This window comes from Acomys minous, assembly GCF_964271855.1.
Source record: "Acomys minous genome assembly, contig: scaffold_26, whole genome shotgun sequence".
NCBI lineage: Eukaryota > Metazoa > Chordata > Mammalia > Rodentia > Muridae > Acomys > Acomys minous.
In genome coordinates, this window is record NW_028182179.1 from 231,900 (window position 1) to 252,832 (window position 20,933).

Sequence of the window (20,933 nt, forward strand, 5' to 3'; positions counted from 1 at the left end):
ACTGCGCAAATAGGCATGTCTCTGTAGGCAAAAAACTCATTTCTGACAAAGTTGCCCAAATGCATCTCAGAAGTGTGCAACTTGTTCCCTGAGTTAGAAAACGTCGAGAAACGTTCGTTTCTGCTAGCGCTGTGCTTCTACACATGTATTTGCTGAACGGTGAAAGCGCACAGTAATGCACTTTTCTCCCAGCAAATACACTGTGTCTAAGGAAATGGGAACACACTGAGGAGACACTTGTGGGAGCTACTGTGACTAAAACTGAGCTTCCCTACGCACAGGGAAGCAAGAGAAATGCTGATTTCATCAAGCCCAGTTACATACTCAGAATCTGTACTACTGCGCAAATAGGCATGTCTCCGTAGGCAAGAAACTCATTTCTGACAAAGTTGCCCAAATGCATCTCAGAAGTGTGCAACTTGTTCCCTGAGTTAGAAAACGTCGAGAAACGTTCGTTTCTGCTAGCGCTGTGCTTCTACACATGTATTTGCTGAACGGTGAAAGCGCACAGTAATGCACTTTTCTCCCAGCAAATACACTGTTTCTAAGGAAATGGGAACACACTGAGGAGACACTTGTGGGAGCTACTGTGACTAAAACTGAGCTTCCCTACGCACAGGGAAGCAAGAGAAATGCTGATTTCATCAAGCCCAGTTACATACTCAGAATCTGTACTACTGCGCAAATAGGCATGTCTCTGTAGGCAAAAAACTCATTTCTGACAAAGTTGCCCAAATGCATCTCAGAAGTGTGCAACTTGTTCCCTGAGTTAGGAAACGTCGAGAAACGTTCGTTTCTGCTAGCGCTGTGCTTCTACACATGTATTTGCTGAACGGTGAAAGCGCACAGTAATGCACTTTTCTCCCAGCAAATACACTGTTTCTAAGGAAATGGGAACACACTGAGGAGACACTTGTAGGAGCTACTGTGACTTAAACTGAGCTTCCCTACGCACAGGGAAGCAAGAGAAATGCTGATTTCATCAAGCCCAGTTACATACTCAGAATCTGTACTACTGCGCAAATAGGCATGTCTCCGTAGGCAAAAAACTCATTTCTGACAAAGTTGCCCAAATGCATCTCGGAAGTGTGCAACTTGTTCCCTGAGTTAGAAAACGTCGAGAAACGGTCGTTTCTGCTAGCGCTGTGCTTCTACACATGTATTTGCTGAACGGTGAAAGCGCACAGTAATGCACTTTTATCCCAGCAAATACACTGTTTCTAAGGAAATGGGAACACACTTAGGAGACACTTGTGGGAGCTACTGTGACTAAAACTGAGCTTCCCTACGCACAGGGAAGCAAGAGAAATGCTGATTTCATCCAGCCCAGTTACATACTCAGAATCTGTACTACTGCGCAAATAGGCATGTCTCTGTAGGCAAAAAACCCATTTCTGACAAAGCTACCCAAATGCATCTCAGAAGTGTGCAACTTGTTCCCTGAGTTAGAAAACGTCGAGAAACGGTCGTTTCTGCTAGCGCTGTGCTTCTACACATGTATTTGCTGAACGGTGAAAGCGCACAGTAATGCACTTTTCTCCCAGCAAATACACTGTTTCTTAGGAAATGGGAACACACTGAGGAGACACTTGTGGGAGCTACTGTGACTAAAACTGAGCTTCCCTACGCACAGGGAAGCAAGAGAAATGCTGATTTCATCCAGCCCAGTTACATACTCAGAATCTGTACTACTGCGCAAATAGGCATGTCTCTGTAGGCAAAAAACTCATTTCTGACAAAGTTTCCAAATGCATCTCAGAAGTGTGCAACTTGTTCCCTGAGTTAGAAAACGTCGAGAAACGTTCGTTTCTGCTAGCGCTGTTCTTCTACACATGTATTTGCTGAACGGTGAAAGCGCACAGTAATGCACTTTTCTCCCAGCAAATACACTGTTTCTAAGGAAATGGGAACACACTGAGGAGACATTTGTGGGAGCTACTGTGACTAAAACTGAGCTTCCCTACGCACAGGGAAGCAACAGAAATGCTGATTTCATCAAGCCCAGTTACATACTCAGAATCTGTACTACTGCGCAAATAGGCATGTCTCTGTAGGCAAAAAACTCATTTCTGACAAAGTTGCCCAAATGCATCTCAGAAGTGTGCAACTTGTTCCCTGAGTTAGGAAACGTCGAGAAACGTTCGTTTCTGCAAGCGCTGTGCTTCTACACATGTATTTGCTGAACGGTGAAAGCGCACAGTAATGCACTTTTCTCCCAGCAAATACACTGTTTCTAAGGAAATGGGAACACACTGAGGAGACACTTGTGGGAGCTACCGTGACTAAAACTGAGCTTCCCTACGCACAAGGAAGCAAGAGAAATGCTGATTTCATCAAGTCCAGTTACATACTCAGAATCTGTACTACTGCGCAAATAGGCATGTCTCTGTAGGCAAAAAACTCATTTCTGACAAAGTTGCCCAAATGCATCTCAGAAGTGTGCAACTTGTTCCCTGGGTTAGAAAACGTTGAGAAACGTTCGTTTCTGCTACCGCTGTGCTTCTACACATGTATTTGCTGAACGGTGAAAGCACACAGTCATGCACTTTTCTCCCAGCAAATACAGTTTCTAAGGAAATGGGAACACACTGAGGAGACACTTGTGGGAGCTACTGTGACTAAAACTGAGCTTCCCTACGCACAGGGAAGGAAGAGAAATGCTGATTTCATCCAGCCCAGTTACATACTCAGAATCTGTACTACTGCGCAAATAGGCATGTCTCTGTAGGAAAAAACTCATTTCTGTCAAAATTGCCCAAATGCATCTCAGAAGTGTGCAACTTGTTCCCTGAGTTCGAAAACGTCGAGAAACGATCATATCTGCTAACACTGTGCTTCTACACATGTATTTGCTGAACGGTGAAAGCGCACAGTAATGCACTTTTCTCCCAGCAAATACAGTTTCTAAGGAAATGGGAACACACTGAGGAGACACTTGTGGGAGCTACTGTGACTAAAACTGAGCTTCCCTACGCACAGGGAAGCAACAGAAATGCTGATTTCATCCAGCCCAGTTACATACTCAGAATCTGTACTACTGCGCAAATAGGCATGTCTCTGTAGGAAAAAACTCATTTCTGACAAAGTTGCCCAAATGCATCTCAGAAGTGTTCAACTTGTTCCCTGAGTTCGAAAACGTCGAGAAACGGTCATATCTGCTAACACTGTGCTTCTACACATGTATTTGCTGAACGGTGAAAGCGCACAGTAATGCACTTTTCTCCCAGCAAATACACTGTTTCGAAGGAAATGGGAACACACTGAGGAGACACTTGTGGGAGCTACTGTGACTAAAACTGAGCTTCCCTACGCACAGGGAAGCAAGAGAAATGCTGATTTCATCAAGCCCAGTTACATACTCAGAATCTGTACTACTGCGCAAATAGGCATGTCTCCGTAGGCAAAAAACTCATTTCTGACAAAGTTGCCCAAATGCATCTCGGAAGTGTGCAACTTGTTCCCTGAGTTAGAAAACGTCGAGAAACGTTCGTTTCTGCTAGCGCTGTGCTTCTACACATGTATTTGCTGAACGGTGAAAGCGCACAGTAATGCACTTTTCTCCCAGCAAATACACTGTTTCTAAGGAAATGGGAACACACTGAGGAGACACTTGTGGGAGCTACTGTGACTAAAACTGAGCTTCCCTACGCACAGGGAAGCAAGAGAAATGCTGATTTCATCCAGCCCAGTTACATACTCAGAATCTGTACTACTGCGCAAATAGGCATGTCTCTGTAGGCAAAAAACTCATTTCTGACAAAGTTGCCCAAATGCATCTCAGAAGTGTGCAACTTGTTCCCTGAGTTAGAAAACGTCGAGAAACTGTCTTTTCTGCTAGCGCTGTGCTTCTACACATGTACTTGCTGAACGGTGAAAGCGCACAGTAATGCACTTTTCTCCCAGCAAATACACTGTTTCTAAGGAAATGGGAACACACTGAGGAGACAGTTGTGGGAGCTACTGGGACTAAAACTGAGCTTCCCTACGCACAGGGAAGCAAGAGAAATGCTGATTTCATCAAGCCCAGTTACATACTCAGAATCTGTACTACTGCGCAAATAGGCATGTCTCTGTAGGCAAAAAACTCATTTCTGACAAAGTTGCCCAAATGCATCTCAGAAGTGTGCAACTTGTTCCCTGAGTTAGAAAACGTCGAGAAACGTTCGTTTCTGCTAGCGCTGTGCTTCTACACATGTATTTGCTGAACGGTGAAAGCGCACAGTAATGCACTTTTCTCCCAGCAAATACACTGTGTCTAAGGAAATGGGAACACACTGAGGAGACACTTGTGGGAGCTACTGTGACTAAAACTGAGCTTCCCTACGCACAGGGAAGCAAGAGAAATGCTGATTTCATCAAGCCCAGTTACATACTCAGAATCTGTACTACTGCGCAAATAGGCATGTCTCCGTAGGCAAGAAACTCATTTCTGACAAAGTTGCCCAAATGCATCTCGGAAGTGTGCAACTTGTTCCCTGAGTTAGAAAACGTCGAGAAACGTTCGTTTCTGCTAGCGCTGTGCTTCTACACATGTATTTGCTGAACGGTGAAAGCGCACAGTAATGCACTTTTCTCCCAGCAAATACACTGTTTCTAAGTAAATGGGAACACACTGAGGAGACACTTGTGGGAGCTACTGGGACTAAAGCTGAGCTTCCCTACGCACAGGGAAGCAAGAGAAATGCTGATTTCATCAAGCCCAGTTACATACTCAGAATCTGTACTACTGCGCAAATAGGCATGTCTCTGTAGGCAAAAAACTCATTTCTGACAAAGTTGCCCAAATGCATCTCAGAAGTGTGCAACTTGTTCCCTGAGTTAGGAAACGTCGAGAAACGTTCGTTTCTGCTAGCGCTGTGCTTCTACACATGTATTTGCTGAACGGTGAAAGCGCACAGTAATGCACTTTTCTCCCAGCAAATACACTGTTTCTAAGGAAATGGGAACACACTAAGGAGACACTTGTGGGAGCTACTGTGACTAAAACTGAGCTACCCTACGCACAGGGAAGCAAGAGAAATGCTGATTTCATCCAGCCCAGTTACATACTCAGAATCTGTACTACTGCGCAAATAGGCATGAATCTGTAGGCAAAAAACTCATTTCTGACAAAGTTGCCCAAATGCATCTCAGAAGTGTGCAACTTGTTCCCTGAGTTAGAAAACGTCGAGAAACGTTCGTTCCTGCTAGCGCTGTGCTTCTACAAATGTATTTGCTGCACGGTGAAAGCGCACAGTAATGCACTTTTCTCCCAGCAAATACAGTTTCTAAGGAAATGGGAACACACTGAGGAGACACTTGTGGGAGCTACTGTGACTAAAACTGAGCTTCCCTACGCACAGGGAAGCAAGAGAAATGCTGATTTCATCAAGCCCAGTTACATACTCAGAATCTGTACTACTGCGCAAATAGGCATGTCTCTGTAGGAAAAAACTCATTTCTGACAAAGTTGCCCAAATGCATCTCAGAAGTGTGCAACTTGTTCCCTTAGTCGAAAACGTCGAGAAACGATCATATCTGCTAACACTGTGCTTCTACACATGTATTTGCTGAACGGTGAAAGCACACAGTAATGCACTTTTCTCCCAGCAAATACAGTTTCTAAGGAAATGGGAACACACTGAGGAGACACTTGTGGGAGCTCCTGTGACTAAAACTGAGCTTCCCTACGCACAGGGAAGCAAGAGAAATGCTGATTTCATCAAGCCCAGTTACATACTCAGAATCTGTACTACTGCGCAAATAGGCATGTCTCCGTAGGCAAAAAACTCATTTCTGACAAAGTTGCCCAAATGCATCTCGGAAGTGTGCAACTTGTTCCCTGAGTTAGAAAACGTCGAGAAACGGTCGTTTCTGCTAGCGCTGTGCTTCTACACATGTATTTGCTGAACGGTGAAAGCGCACAGTAATGCACTTTTCTCCCAGCAAATACACTGTTTCTAAGGAAATGGGAACACACTTAGGAGACACTTGTGGGAGCTACTGTGACTAAAACTGAGCTTCCCTACGCACAGGGAAGCAAGAGAAATGCTGATTTCATCCAGCCCAGTTACATACTCAGAATCTGTACTACTGCGCAAATAGGCATGTCTCTGTAGGCAAAAAACCCATTTCTGACAAAGCTGCCCAAATGCATCTCAGAAGTGTGCAACTTGTTCCCTGAGTTAGAAAACGTCGAGAAACGGTCGTTTCTGCTAGCGCTGTGCTTCTACACATGTATTTGCTGAACGGTGAAAGCGCACAGTAATGCACTTTTCTCCCAGCAAATACACTGTTTCTTAGGAAATGGGAACACACTGAGGAGACACTTGTGGGAGCTACTGTGACTAAAACTGAGCTTCCCTACGCACAGGGAAGCAAGAGAAATGCTGATTTCATCCAGCCCAGTTACATACTCAGAATCTGTACTACTGCGCAAATAGGCATGTCTCTGTAGGCAAAAAACTCATTTCTGACAAAGTTTCCAAATGCATCTCAGAAGTGTGCAACTCGTTCCCTGAGTTAGAAAACGTCGAGAAACGTTCGTTTCTGCTAGCGCTGTTCTTCTACACATGTATTTGCTGAACGGTGAAAGCGCACAGTAATGCACTTTTCTCCCAGCAAATACACTGTTTCTAAGGAAATGGGAACACACTGAGGAGACATTTGTGGGAGCTACTGTGACTAAAACTGAGCTTCCCTACGCACAGGGAAGCAAGAGAAATGCTGATTTCATCAAGCCCAGTTACATACTCAGAATCTGTACTACTGCGCAAATAGGCATGTCTCTGTAGGCAAAAAACTCATTTCTGACAAAGTTGCCCAAATGCATCTCAGAAGTGTGCAACTTGTTCCCTGAGTTAGGAAACGTCGAGAAACGTTCGTTTCTGCAAGCGCTGTGCTTCTACACATGTATTTGCTGAACGGTGAAAGCGCACAGTAATGCACTTTTCTCCCAGCAAATACACTGTTTCTAAGGAAATGGGAACACACTGAGGAGACACTTGTGGGAGCTACCGTGACTAAAACTGAGCTTCCCTACGCACAAGGAAGCAAGAGAAATGCTGATTTCATCAAGTCCAGTTACATACTCAGAATCTGTACTACTGCGCAAATAGGCATGTCTCTGTAGGCAAAAAACTCATTTCTGACAAAGTTGCCCAAATGCATCTCAGAAGTGTGCAACTTGTTCCCTGGGTTAGAAAACGTTGAGAAACGTTCGTTTCTGCTAGCGCTGTGCTTCTACACATGTATTTGCTGAACGGTGAAAGCGCACAGTCATGCACTTTTCTCCCAGCAAATACAGTTTCTAAGGAAATGGGAACACACTGAGGAGACACTTGTGGGAGCTACTGTGACTAAAACTGAGCTTCCCTACGCACAGGGAAGGAAGAGAAATGCTGATTTCATCCAGCCCAGTTACATACTCAGAATCTGTACTACTGCGCAAATAGGCATGTCTCTGTAGGAAAAAACTCATTTCTGTCAAAATTGCCCAAATGCATCTCAGAAGTGTGCAACTTGTTCCCTGAGTTCGAAAACGTCGAGAAACGATCATATCTGCTAACACTGTGCTTCTACACATGTATTTGCTGAACGGTGAAAGTGCACAGTAATGCACTTTTCTCCCAGCAAATACAGTTTCTAAGGAAATGGGAACACACTGAGGAGACACTTGTGGGAGCTACTGTGACTAAAACTGAGCTTCCCTACGCACAGGGAAGGAAGAGAAATGCTGATTTCATCCAGCCCAGTTACATACTCAGAATCTGTACTACTGCGCAAATAGGCATGTCTCTGTAGGAAAAAACTCATTTCTGTCAAAATTGCCCAAATGCATCTCAGAAGTGTGCAACTTGTTCCCTGAGTTCGAAAACGTCGAGAAACGATCATATCTGCTAACACTGTGCTTCTACACATGTATTTGCTGAACGGTGAAAGTGCACAGTAATGCACTTTTCTCCCAGCAAATACAGTTTCTAAGGAAATGGGAACACACTGAGGAGACACTTGTGGGAGCTACTGTGACTAAAACTGAGCTTCCCTACGCACAGGGAAGCAAGAGAAATGCTGATTTCATCCAGCCCAGTTACATACTCAGAATCTGTACTACTGCGCAAATAGGCATGTCTCTGTAGGAAAAAACTCATTTCTGACAAAGTTGCCCAAATGCATCTCAGAAGTGTTCAACTTGTTCCCTGAGTTCGAAAACGTCGAGAAACGGTCATATCTGCTAACACTGTGCTTCTACACATGTATTTGCTGAACGGTGAAAGCGCACAGTAATGCACTTTTCTCCCAGCAAATACACTGTTTCGAAGGAAATGGGAACACACTGAGGAGACACTTGTGGGAGCTACTGTGACTAAAACTGAGCTTCCCTACGCACAGGGAAGCAAGAGAAATGCTGATTTCATCAAGCCCAGTTACATACTCAGAATCTGTACTACTGCGCAAATAGGCATGTCTCCGTAGGCAAAAAACTCATTTCTGACAAAGTTGCCCAAATGCATCTCGGAAGTGTGCAACTTGTTCCCTGAGTTAGAAAACGTCGAGAAACGTTCGTTTCTGCTAGCGCTGTGCTTCTACACATGTATTTGCTGAACGGTGAAAGCGCAGAGTAATGCACTTTTCTCCCAGCAAATACACTGTTTCTAAGGAAATGGGAACACACTGAGGAGACACTTGTGGGAGCTACTGTGACTAAAACTGAGCTTCCCTACGCACAGGGAAGCAAGAGAAATGCTGATTTCATCCAGCCCAGTTACATACTCAGAATCTGTACTACTGCGCAAATAGGCATGTCTCTGTAGGCAAAAAACTCATTTCTGACAAAGTTGCCCAAATGCATCTCAGAAGTGTGCAACTTGTTCCCTGAGTTAGAAAACGTCGAGAAACTGTCTTTTCTGCTAGCGCTGTGCTTCTACACATGTACTTGCTGAACGGTGAAAGCGCACAGTAATGCACTTTTCTCCCAGCAAATACACTGTTTCTAAGGAAATGGGAACACACTGAGGAGACAGTTGTGGGAGCTACTGGGACTAAAACTGAGCTTCCCTACGCACAGGGAAGCAAGAGAAATGCTGATTTCATCAAGCCCAGTTACATACTCAGAATCTGTACTACTGCGCAAATAGGCATGTCTCTGTAGGCAAAAAACTCATTTCTGACAAAGTTGCCCAAATGCATCTCAGAAGTGTGCAACTTGTTCCCTGAGTTAGAAAACGTCGAGAAACGTTCGTTTCTGCTAGCGCTGTGCTTCTACACATGTATTTGCTGAACGGTGAAAGCGCACAGTAATGCACTTTTCTCCCAGCAAATACACTGTGTCTAAGGAAATGGGAACACACTGAGGAGACACTTGTGGGAGCTACTGTGACTAAAACTGAGCTTCCCTACGCACAGGGAAGCAAGAGAAATGCTGATTTCATCAAGCCCAGTTACATACTCAGAATCTGTACTACTGCGCAAATAGGCATGTCTCCGTAGGCAAGAAACTCATTTCTGACAAAGTTGCCCAAATGCATCTCGGAAGTGTGCAACTTGTTCCCTGAGTTAGAAAACGTCGAGAAACGTTCGTTTCTGCTAGCGCTGTGCTTCTACACATGTATTTGCTGAACGGTGAAAGCACACAGTAATGCACTTTTCTCCCAGCAAATACACTGTTTCTAAGGAAATGGGAACACACTGAGGAGACACTTGTGGGAGCTACTGGGACTAAAGCTGAGCTTCCCTACGCACAGGGAAGCAAGAGAAATGCTGATTTCATCAAGCCCAGTTACATACTCAGAATCTGTACTACTGCGCAAATAGGCATGTCTCTGTAGGCAAAAAACTCATTTCTGACAAAGTTGCCCAAATGCATCTCAGAAGTGTGCAACTTGTTCCCTGAGTTAGGAAACGTCGAGAAACGTTCGTTTCTGCTAGCGCTGTGCTTCTACACATGTATTTGCTGAACGGTGAAAGCGCACAGTAATGCACTTTTCTCCCAGCAAATACACTGTTTCTAAGGAAATGGGAACACACTAAGGAGACACTTGTGGGAGCTACTGTGACTAAAACTGAGCTACCCTACGCACAGGGAAGCAAGAGAAATGCTGATTTCATCCAGCCCAGTTACATACTCAGAATCTGTACTACTGCGCAAATAGGCATGAATCTGTAGGCAAAAAACTCATTTCTGACAAAGTTGCCCAAATGCATCTCAGAAGTGTGCAACTTGTTCCCTGAGTTAGAAAACGTCGAGAAACGTTCGTTCCTGCTAGCGCTGTGCTTCTACAAATGTATTTGCTGCACGGTGAAAGCGCACAGTAATGCACTTTTCTCCCAGCAAATACAGTTTCTAAGGAAATGGGAACACACTGAGGAGACACTTGTGGGAGCTACTGTGACTAAAACTGAGCTTCCCTACGCACAGGGAAGCAAGAGAAATGCTGATTTCATCAAGCCCAGTTACATACTCAGAATCTGTACTACTGCGCAAATAGGCATGTCTCTGTAGGAAAAAACTCATTTCTGACAAAGTTGCCCAAATGCATCTCAGAAGTGTGCAACTTGTTCCCTGAGTCGAAAACGTCGAGAAACGATCATATCTGCTAACACTGTGCTTCTACACATGTATTTGCTGAACGGTGAAAGCACACAGTAATGCACTTTTCTCCCAGCAAATACAGTTTCTAAGGAAATGGGAACACACTGAGGAGACACTTGTGGGAGCTCCTGTGACTAAAACTGAGCTTCCCTACGCACAGGGAAGCAAGAGAAATGCTGATTTCATCAAGCCCAGTTACATACTCAGAATCTGTACTACTGCGCAAATAGGCATGTCTCCGTAGGCAAAAAACTCATTTCTGACAAAGTTGCCCAAATGCATCTCAGAAGTGTGCAACTTGTTCCCTGAGTTAGAAAACGTCGAGAAACGGTCGTTTCTGCTAGCGCTGTGCTTCTACACATGTATTTGCTGAACGGTGAAAGCGCACAGTAATGCACTTTTCTCCCAGCAAATACACTGTTTCTTAGGAAATGGGAACACACTGAGGAGACACTTGTGGGAGCTACTGTGACTAAAACTGAGCTTCCCTACGCACAGGGAAGCAAGAGAAATGCTGATTTCATCCAGCCCAGTTACATACTCAGAATCTGTACTACTGCGCAAATAGGCATGTCTCTGTAGGCAAAAAACTCATTTCTGACAAAGTTTCCAAATGCATCTCAGAAGTGTGCAACTTGTTCCCTGAGTTAGAAAACGTCGAGAAACGTTCGTTTCTGCTAGCGCTGTTCTTCTACACATGTATTTGCTGAACGGTGAAAGCACACAGTAATGCACTTTTCTCCCAGCAAATACACTGTTTCTAAGGAAATGGGAACACACTGAGGAGACATTTGTGGGAGCTACTGTGACTAAAACTGAGCTTCCCTACGCACAGGGAAGCAACAGAAATGCTGATTTCATCAAGCCCAGTTACATACTCAGAATCTGTACTACTGCGCAAATAGGCATGTCTCTGTAGGCAAAAAACTCATTTCTGACAAAGTTGCCCAAATGCATCTCAGAAGTGTGCAACTTGTTCCCTGGGTTAGAAAACGTTGAGAAACGTTCGTTTCTGCTAGCGCTGTGCTTCTACACATGTATTTGCTGAACGATGAAAGCACACAGTCATGCACTTTTCTCCCAGCAAATACAGTTTCTAAGGAAATGGGAACACACTGAGGAGACACTTGTGGGAGCTACTGTGACTAAAACTGAGCTTCCCTACGCACAGGGAAGGAAGAGAAATGCTGATTTCATCCAGCCCAGTTACATACTCAGAATCTGTACTACTGCGCAAATAGGCATGTCTCTGTAGGAAAAAACTCATTTCTGACAAAATTGCCCAAATGCATCTCAGAAGTGTGCAACTTGTTCCCTGAGTTAGAAAACGTCGAGAAACGATCATATCTGCTAACACTGTGCTTCTACACATGTATTTGCTGAACGGTGAAAGCGCACAGTAATGCACTTTTCTCCCAGCAAATACAGTTTCTAAGGAAATGGGAACACACTGAGGAGACACTTGTGGGAGCTACTGTGACTAAAACTGAGCTTCCCTACGCACAGGGAAGCAAGAGAAATGCTGATTTCATCCAGCCCAGTTACATACTCAGAATCTGTACTACTGCGCAAATAGGCATGTCTCTGTAGGAAAAAACTCATTTCTGACAAAGTTGCCCAAATGCATCTCAGAAGTGTGCAACTTGTTCCCTGAGTTAGAAAACGTCGAGAAACGTTCGTTTCTGCTAGCGCTGTGCTTCTACACATGTATTTGCTGAACGGTGAAAGCGCACAGTAATGCACTTTTCTCCCAGCAAATACACTGTGTCTAAGGAAATGGGAACACACTGAGGAGACACTTGTGGGAGCTACTGTGACTAAAACTGAGCTTCCCTACGCACAGGGAAGCAAGAGAAATGCTGATTTCATCAAGCCCAGTTACATACTCAGAATCTGTACTACTGCGCAAATAGGCATGTCTCCGTAGGCAAGAAACTCATTTCTGACAAAGTTGCCCAAATGCATCTCGGAAGTGTGCAACTTGTTCCCTGAGTTAGAAAACGTCGAGAAACGTTCGTTTCTGCTAGCGCTGTGCTTCTACACATGTATTTGCTGAACGGTGAAAGCGCACAGTAATGCACTTTTCTCCCAGCAAATACACTGTTTCTAAGGAAATGGGAACACACTGAGGAGACACTTGTGGGAGCTACTGGGACTAAAGCTGAGCTTCCCTACGCACAGGGAAGCAAGAGAAATGCTGATTTCATCAAGCCCAGTTACATACTCAGAATCTGTACTACTGCGCAAATAGGCATGTCTCTGTAGGCAAAAAACTCATTTCTGACAAAGTTGCCCAAATGCATCTCAGAAGTGTGCAACTTGTTCCCTGAGTTAGGAAACGTCGAGAAACGTTCGTTTCTGCTAGCGCTGTGCTTCTACACATGTATTTGCTGAACGGTGAAAGCGCACAGTAATGCACTTTTCTCCCAGCAAATACACTGTTTCTAAGGAAATGGGAACACACTAAGGAGACACTTGTGGGAGCTACTGTGACTAAAACTGAGCTACCCTACGCACAGGGAAGCAAGAGAAATGCTGATTTCATCCAGCCCAGTTACATACTCAGAATCTGTACTACTGCGCAAATAGGCATGAATCTGTAGGCAAAAAACTCATTTCTGACAAAGTTGCCCAAATGCATCTCAGAAGTGTGCAACTTGTTCCCTGAGTTAGAAAACGTCGAGAAACGTTCGTTCCTGCTAGCGCTGTGCTTCTACAAATGTATTTGCTGCACGGTGAAAGCGCACAGTAATGCACTTTTCTCCCAGCAAATACAGTTTCTAAGGAAATGGGAACACACTGAGGAGACACTTGTGGGAGCTACTGTGACTAAAACTGAGCTTCCCTACGCACAGGGAAGCAAGAGAAATGCTGATTTCATCAAGCCCAGTTACATACTCAGAATCTGTACTACTGCGCAAATAGGCATGTCTCTGTAGGAAAAAACTCATTTCTGACAAAGTTGCCCAAATGCATCTCAGAAGTGTGCAACTTGTTCCCTGAGTCGAAAACGTCGAGAAACGATCATATCTGCTAACACTGTGCTTCTACACATGTATTTGCTGAACGGTGAAAGCACACAGTAATGCACTTTTCTCCCAGCAAATACAGTTTCTAAGGAAATGGGAACACACTGAGGAGACACTTGTGGGAGCTCCTGTGACTAAAACTGAGCTTCCCTACGCACAGGGAAGCAAGAGAAATGCTGATTTCATCAAGCCCAGTTACATACTCAGAATCTGTACTACTGCGCAAATAGTCATGTCTCTGTAGGCAAAAAACCCATTTCTGACAAAGCTGCCCAAATGCATCTCAGAAGTGTGCAACTTGTTCCCTGAGTTAGAAAACGTCGAGAAACGGTCGTTTCTGCTAGCGCTGTGCTTCTACACATGTATTTGCTGAACGGTGAAAGCGCACAGTAATGCACTTTTCTCCCAGCAAATACACTGTTTCTTAGGAAATGGGAACACACTGAGGAGACACTTGTGGGAGCTACTGTGACTAAAACTGAGCTTCCCTACGCACAGGGAAGCAAGAGAAATGCTGATTTCATCCAGCCCAGTTACATACTCAGAATCTGTACTACTGCGCAAATAGGCATGTCTCTGTAGGCAAAAAACTCATTTCTGACAAAGTTTTCAAATGCATCTCAGAAGTGTGCAACTTGTTCCCTGAGTTAGAAAACGTCGAGAAACGTTCGTTTCTGCTAGCGCTGTTCTTCTACACATGTATTTGCTGAACGGTGAAAGCACACAGTAATGCACTTTTCTCCCAGCAAATACACTGTTTCTAAGGAAATGGGAACACACTGAGGAGACATTTGTGGGAGCTACTGTGACTAAAACTGAGCTTCCCTACGCACAGGGAAGCAACAGAAATGCTGATTTCATCAAGCCCAGTTACATACTCAGAATCTGTACTACTGCGCAAATAGGCATGTCTCTGTAGGCAAAAAACTCATTTCTGACAAAGTTGCCCAAATGCATCTCAGAAGTGTGCAACTTGTTCCCTGGGTTAGAAAACGTTGAGAAACGTTCGTTTCTGCTAGCGCTGTGCTTCTACACATGTATTTGCTGAACGATGAAAGCACACAGTCATGCACTTTTCTCCCAGCAAATACAGTTTCTAAGGAAATGGGAACACACTGAGGAGACACTTGTGGGAGCTACTGTGACTAAAACTGAGCTTCCCTACGCACAGGGAAGGAAGAGAAATGCTGATTTCATCCAGCCCAGTTACATACTCAGAATCTGTACTACTGCGCAAATAGGCATGTCTCTGTAGGAAAAAACTCATTTCTGACAAAATTGCCCAAATGCATCTCAGAAGTGTGCAACTTGTTCCCTGAGTTAGAAAACGTCGAGAAACGATCATATCTGCTAACACTGTGCTTCTACACATGTATTTGCTGAACGGTGAAAGCGCACAGTAATGCACTTTTCTCCCAGCAAATACAGTTTCTAAGGAAATGGGAACACACTGAGGAGACACTTGTGGGAGCTACTGTGACTAAAACTGAGCTTCCCTACGCACAGGGAAGCAAGAGAAATGCTGATTTCATCCAGCCCAGTTACATACTCAGAATCTGTACTACTGCGCAAATAGGCATGTCTCTGTAGGAAAAAACTCATTTCTGACAAAGTTGCCCAAATGCATCTCAGAAGTGTTCAACTTGTTCCCTGAGTTCGAAAACGTCGAGAAACGGTCATATCTGCTAACACTGTGCTTCTACACATGTATTTGCTGAACGGTGAAAGCGCACAGTAATGCACTTTTCTCCCAGCAAATACACTGTTTCTAAGGAACTGGGAACACACTGAGGAGACACTTGTGGGAGCTACTGTGACTAAAACTGAGCTTCCCTACGCACAGGGAAGCAAGAGAAATGCTGATTTCATCCAGCCCAGTTACATACTCAGAATCTGTACTAATGCGCAAATAGGCATGTCTCCGTAGGCAAAAAACTCATTTCTGACAAAGTTGCCCAAATGCATCTCGGAAGTGTGCAACTTGTTCCCTGAGTTAGAAAACGTCGAGAAACGTTCGTTTCTGCTAGCGCTGTGCTTCTACACATGTATTTGCTGAACGGTGAAAGCGCACAGTAATGCACTTTTCTCCCAGCAAATACACTGTTTCTAAGGAAATGGGAACACACTGAGGAGACACTTGTGGGAGCTACTGTGACTAAAACTGAGCTTCCCTACGCACAGGGAAGCAAGAGAAATGCTGATTTCATCCAGCCCAGTTACATACTCAGAATCTGTACTACTGCGCAAATAGGCATGTCTCTGTAGGCAAAAAACCCATTTCTGACAAAGCTGCCAAAATGCATCTCAGAAGTGTGCAACTTGTTCCCTGAGTTAGAAAACGTCGAGAAACGGTCGTTTCTGCTAGCGCTTTGCTTCTACACATGTATTTGCTGAACGGTGAAAGCGCACAGTAATGCACTTTTCTCCCAGCAAATACACTGTTTCTAAGGAAATGGGAACACACTGAGGAGACACTTGTGGGAGCTACTGTGACTAAAACTGAGCTTCCCTACGCACAGGGAAGCAAGAGAAATGCTGATTTCATCAAGCCCAGTTACATACTCAGAATCTGTACTACTGCGCAAATGGGCATGTCTCTGTAGGCAAAAAACTCATTTCTGACAAAGTTGCCAAATGCATCTCAGAAGTGTGCAACTTGTTCCCTGAGTTAGGAAACGTCGAGAAACGTTCGTTTCTGCTAGCGCTGTGCTTCTACACATGTATTTGCTGAACGGTGAAAGCGCACAGTAATGCACTCTTCTCCCAGCAAATACACTGTTTCTAAGGAAATGGGAACACACTGAGGAGACACTTGTGGGAGCTACCGTGACTAAAACTGAGCTTCCCTACGCACAAGGAAGCAAGAGAAATGCTGATTTCATCAAGTCCAGTTACATACTCAGAATCTGTACTACTGCGCAAATAGGCATGTCTCTGTAGGCAAAAAACTCATTTCTGACAAAGTTGCCCAAATGCATCTCAGAAGTGTGCAACTTGTTCCCTGAGTTAGAAAACGTCGAGAAACGGTCATTTCTGCTAGCGCTATGCTTCTACACATGTATTTGCTGAACGGGGAGAGCGCACAGTAATGCACTTTTCTCCCAGCAAATACACTGTTTCTAAGGAAATGGGAACACACTGAGGAGACACTTGTGGGAGCTACTGTGACTAAAACTGAGCTTCCCTACGCACAGGGAAGCAAGAGAAATGCTGATTTCATCAAGCCCAGTTACATACTCAGAATCTGTACTACTGCGCAAATGGGCATGTCTCCTGTAGGCAAAAAACTCATTTCTGACAAAGTTGCCAAATGCATCTCAGAAGTGTGCAACTTGTTCCCTGAGTTAGGAAACGTCGAGAAACGTTCGTTTCTGCTAGCGCTGTGCTTCTACACATGTATTTGCTGAACGGTGAAAGCGCACAGTAATGCACTCTTCTCCCAGCAAATACACTGTTTCTAAGGAAATGGGAACACACTGAGGAGACACTTGTGGGAGCTACCGTGACTAAAACTGAGCTTCCCTACGCACAAGGAAGCAAGAGAAATGCTGATTTCATCAAGTCCAGTTACATACTCAGAATCTGTACTACTGCGCAAATAGGCATGTCTCTGTAGGCAAAAAACTCATTTCTGACAAAGTTGCCCAAATGCATCTCAGAAGTGTGCAACTTGTTCCCTGAGTTAGAAAACGTCGAGAAACGGTCGTTTCAGCTAGCGCTGTGCTTCTACACATGTATTTGCTGAACGGTGAAAGCTCACAGTAATGCACTTTTCTCCCAGCAAATACACTGTTTCTAAGGAAATGGGAACACACTGAGGAGACACTTGTGGGAGCTACTGTGACTAAAACTGAGCTTCCCTACGCACAGGGAAGCAAGAGAAATGCTGATTTCATCAAGCCCAGTTACATACTCAGAATCTGTACTACTGCGCAAATAGGCATGAATCTGTAGGCAAAAAACTCATTTCTGACAAAGATGCCCAAATGCATCTCAGAAGTGTGCAACTTGTTCCCTGAGTTAGAAAACGTCGAGAAACGTTCGTTTCTGCTAGCACTGTGCTTCTACACATGTATTTGCTGAACGGTGAAAGCGCACAGTAATGCACTTTTCTCCCAGCAAATACACTGTTTCTAAGGAACTGGGAACACACTGAGGAGACACTTGTTGGAGCTACTGTGACTAAAACTGAGCTTCCCTACGCACAGGGAAGCAAGAGAAATGCTGATTTCATCAACCCCAGTTACATACTCAGAATCTGTACTACTGCGCAAATAGGCATGTCTCTGTAGGCAAAAAACTCATTTCTGACAAAGTTGCCCAAATGCATCTCAGAAGTGTGCAACTTGTTCCCTGAGTTAGAAAACGTCGAGAAACGGTCATATCTGCTAACGCTGTGCTTCTACACATGTATTTGCTGAACTGTGAAAGCGCACAGTAATGCACTTTTCTCCCAGCAAATACACTGTTTCTAAGGAAATGGGAACACACTGAGGAGACACTTGTGGGAGCTACTGTGACTAAAACTGAGCTTCCCTACGCACAGGGAAGCAAGAGAAATGCTGATTTCATCCAGCCCAGTTACATACTCAGAATCTGTACTACTGCGCAAATAGGCATGTCTCTGTAGGCAAAAAACTCATTTCTGACAAAGTTGCCCAAATGCACCTCAGAAGTGTGCAACTTGTTCCCTGAGTTAGAAAACGTCGAGAAACGTTCGTTTCTGCTAGCGCTGTGCTTCTACACATGTATTTGCTGAACGGTGAAAGCGCACAGTAATGCACTTTTCTCCCAGCAAATACACTGTTTCTAAAAAACTGGGAACACACTGAGGAGACACTTGTTGGAGCTACTGTGACTAAAACTGAGCTTCCCTACGCACAGGGAAGCAAGAGAAATGCTGATTTCATCAACCCCAGTTACATACTCAGAATCTGTACTACTGCGCAAATAGGCATGTCTCTGTAGGCAAAAAACTCATTTCTGACAAAGTTGCCCAAATGCATCTCAGAAGTGTGCAACTTGTTCCCTGAGTTAGAAAACGTCGAGAAACGGTCATATCTGCTAACGCTGTGCTTCTACACATGTATTTGCTGAACGGTGAAAGCGCACAGTAATGCACTTTTCTCCCAGCAAATACACTGTTTCTAAGGAAATGGGAACACACTGAGGAGACACTTGTGGGAGCTACTGTGACTAAAACTGAGCTTCCCTACGCACAGGGAAGCAAGAGAAATGCTGATTTCATCCAGCCCAGTTACATACTCAGAATCTGTACTACTGCGCAAATAGGCATGTCTCTTTAGGCAAAAAACTCATTTCTGACAAAGTTGCCCAAATGCATCTCAGAAGTGTGCAACTTGTTCCCTGAGTTAGAAAACGTCGAGAAACGGTCGTTTCTGCTAGCGCTGTGCTTCTACACATGTATTTGCTGAACGGTGAAAGCGCACAGTAATGCAGTTTTCTCCCAGCAAATACACTGTTTCTAAGGAAATGGGAACACACTGAGGAGACACTTGTGGGAGCTACTGTGACTAAAACTGAGCTTCCCTACGCACAGGGAAGCAAGAGAAATGCTGATTTCATCCAGCCCAGTTACATACTCAGAATCTCTACTACTGCGCAAATAGGCATGTCTCTGTAGGCCCAAAACCCATTTCTGAGAAAGTTACCCAAATGCATCTCATAAGTGTGCAACTTGTTCCCTGAGTTAGAAAACGTCGAGAAACGGTCATTTCTGCTAGCGCTGTGCTTCTACACATGTATTTGCTGAACGGTGAAAGCGCACAGTAATGCACTTTTCTCCCAGCAAATACACTGTTTCTAAGGAAATGGGAACACACTGAGGAGACACTTGTGGGAGCTACTGTGACTAAAACTGAGCTTCCCTACGCACAGGGAAACAAGAGAAATGCTGATTTCATCAAGCCCAGTTACATACTCAGAATCTGTACTACTGCGCAAATAGGCATGTCTCTGTAGGCAAAAAACTCATTTCTGACAAAGTTGCCCAAATGCATCTCAGAAGTGTGCAACCTGTTCCCTGAGTTAGAAAACGGCGAGAAACGGTCGTTTCTGCTAGCGCTGTGCTTCTACACATGTATTTGCTGAACGGTGAAAGCGCACAGTAATGCACTTTTCTCCCAGCAAATACACTGTTTCTAAGGAAATGGGAACACACTGAGGAGACACTTGTGGGAGCTACTGTGACTAAAACTGGGCTTCCCTACGCACAGGGAAGCAAGAGAAATGCTGATTTCATCCAGCCCAGTTACATACTCAGAATCTGTACTACTGCGCAAATAGGCATGTCTCTGTAGGCAAAAAACTCATTTCTGACAAAGTTGAAAAAATGCATCTCAGAAGTGTGCAACCTGTTCCCTGAGTTAGAAAACGTCGAGAAACGGTCGTTTCTGCTAGCGCTGTGCTTCTACACATGTATTTGCTGAACGGTGAAAGCGCACAGTAATGCACTTTTCTCCCAGCAAATACACTGTTTCTAAGGAAAAGGGAACACACTGAGCAGACACTTGTGGGAGCTACTGGGACTAAAACTGAGCTTCCCTACGCACAGGGAAGCAAGAGAAATGCTGATTTCATCCAGCCCAGTTACATACTCAGAATCTGTACTACTGCGCAAATAGGCATGTCTCTGTAGGCCCAAACCCATTTTTGAGAAAGTTACCCAAATGCATCTCATAAGTGTGCAACTTGTTCCCTGAGTTAGAAAACGTCGAGAAACGTTCGTTTCTGCAAGCGCTGTGCTTCTACAGACGTATTTGCTGAACGGTGAAAGCGCACAGTAATGCACTTTTCTTCCAGCAAATACACTGTTTCTAAGGAAATGGGAACACACTGAGGAGACACTTGTGGGAGCTACTGTGACTAAAACTGAGCTTCCCTACGCACAGGGAAACAAGAGAAATGCTGATTTCATCAAGCCCAGTTACATACTCAGAATCTGTACTACTGCGCAAATAGGCATGTCTCTGTAGGCAAAAAACTCATTTCTGACAAAGTTGCCCAAATGCATCTCAGAAGTGTGCAACCTGTTCCCTGAGTTAGAAAACGGCGAGAAACGGTCGTTTCTGCTAGCGCTGTGCTTCTACACATGTATTTGCCGAACGGTGAAAGCGCACAGTAATGCACTTTTCTCCCAGCAAATACACTGTTTCTAAGGAAATGGGAACACACTGAGGAGACACTTGTGGGAGCTACTGTGACTAAAACTGGGCTTCCCTACGCACAGGGAAGCAAGAGAAATGCTGATTTCATCCAGCCCAGTTACATACTCAGAATCTGTACTACTGCGCAAATAGGCATGTCTCTGTAGG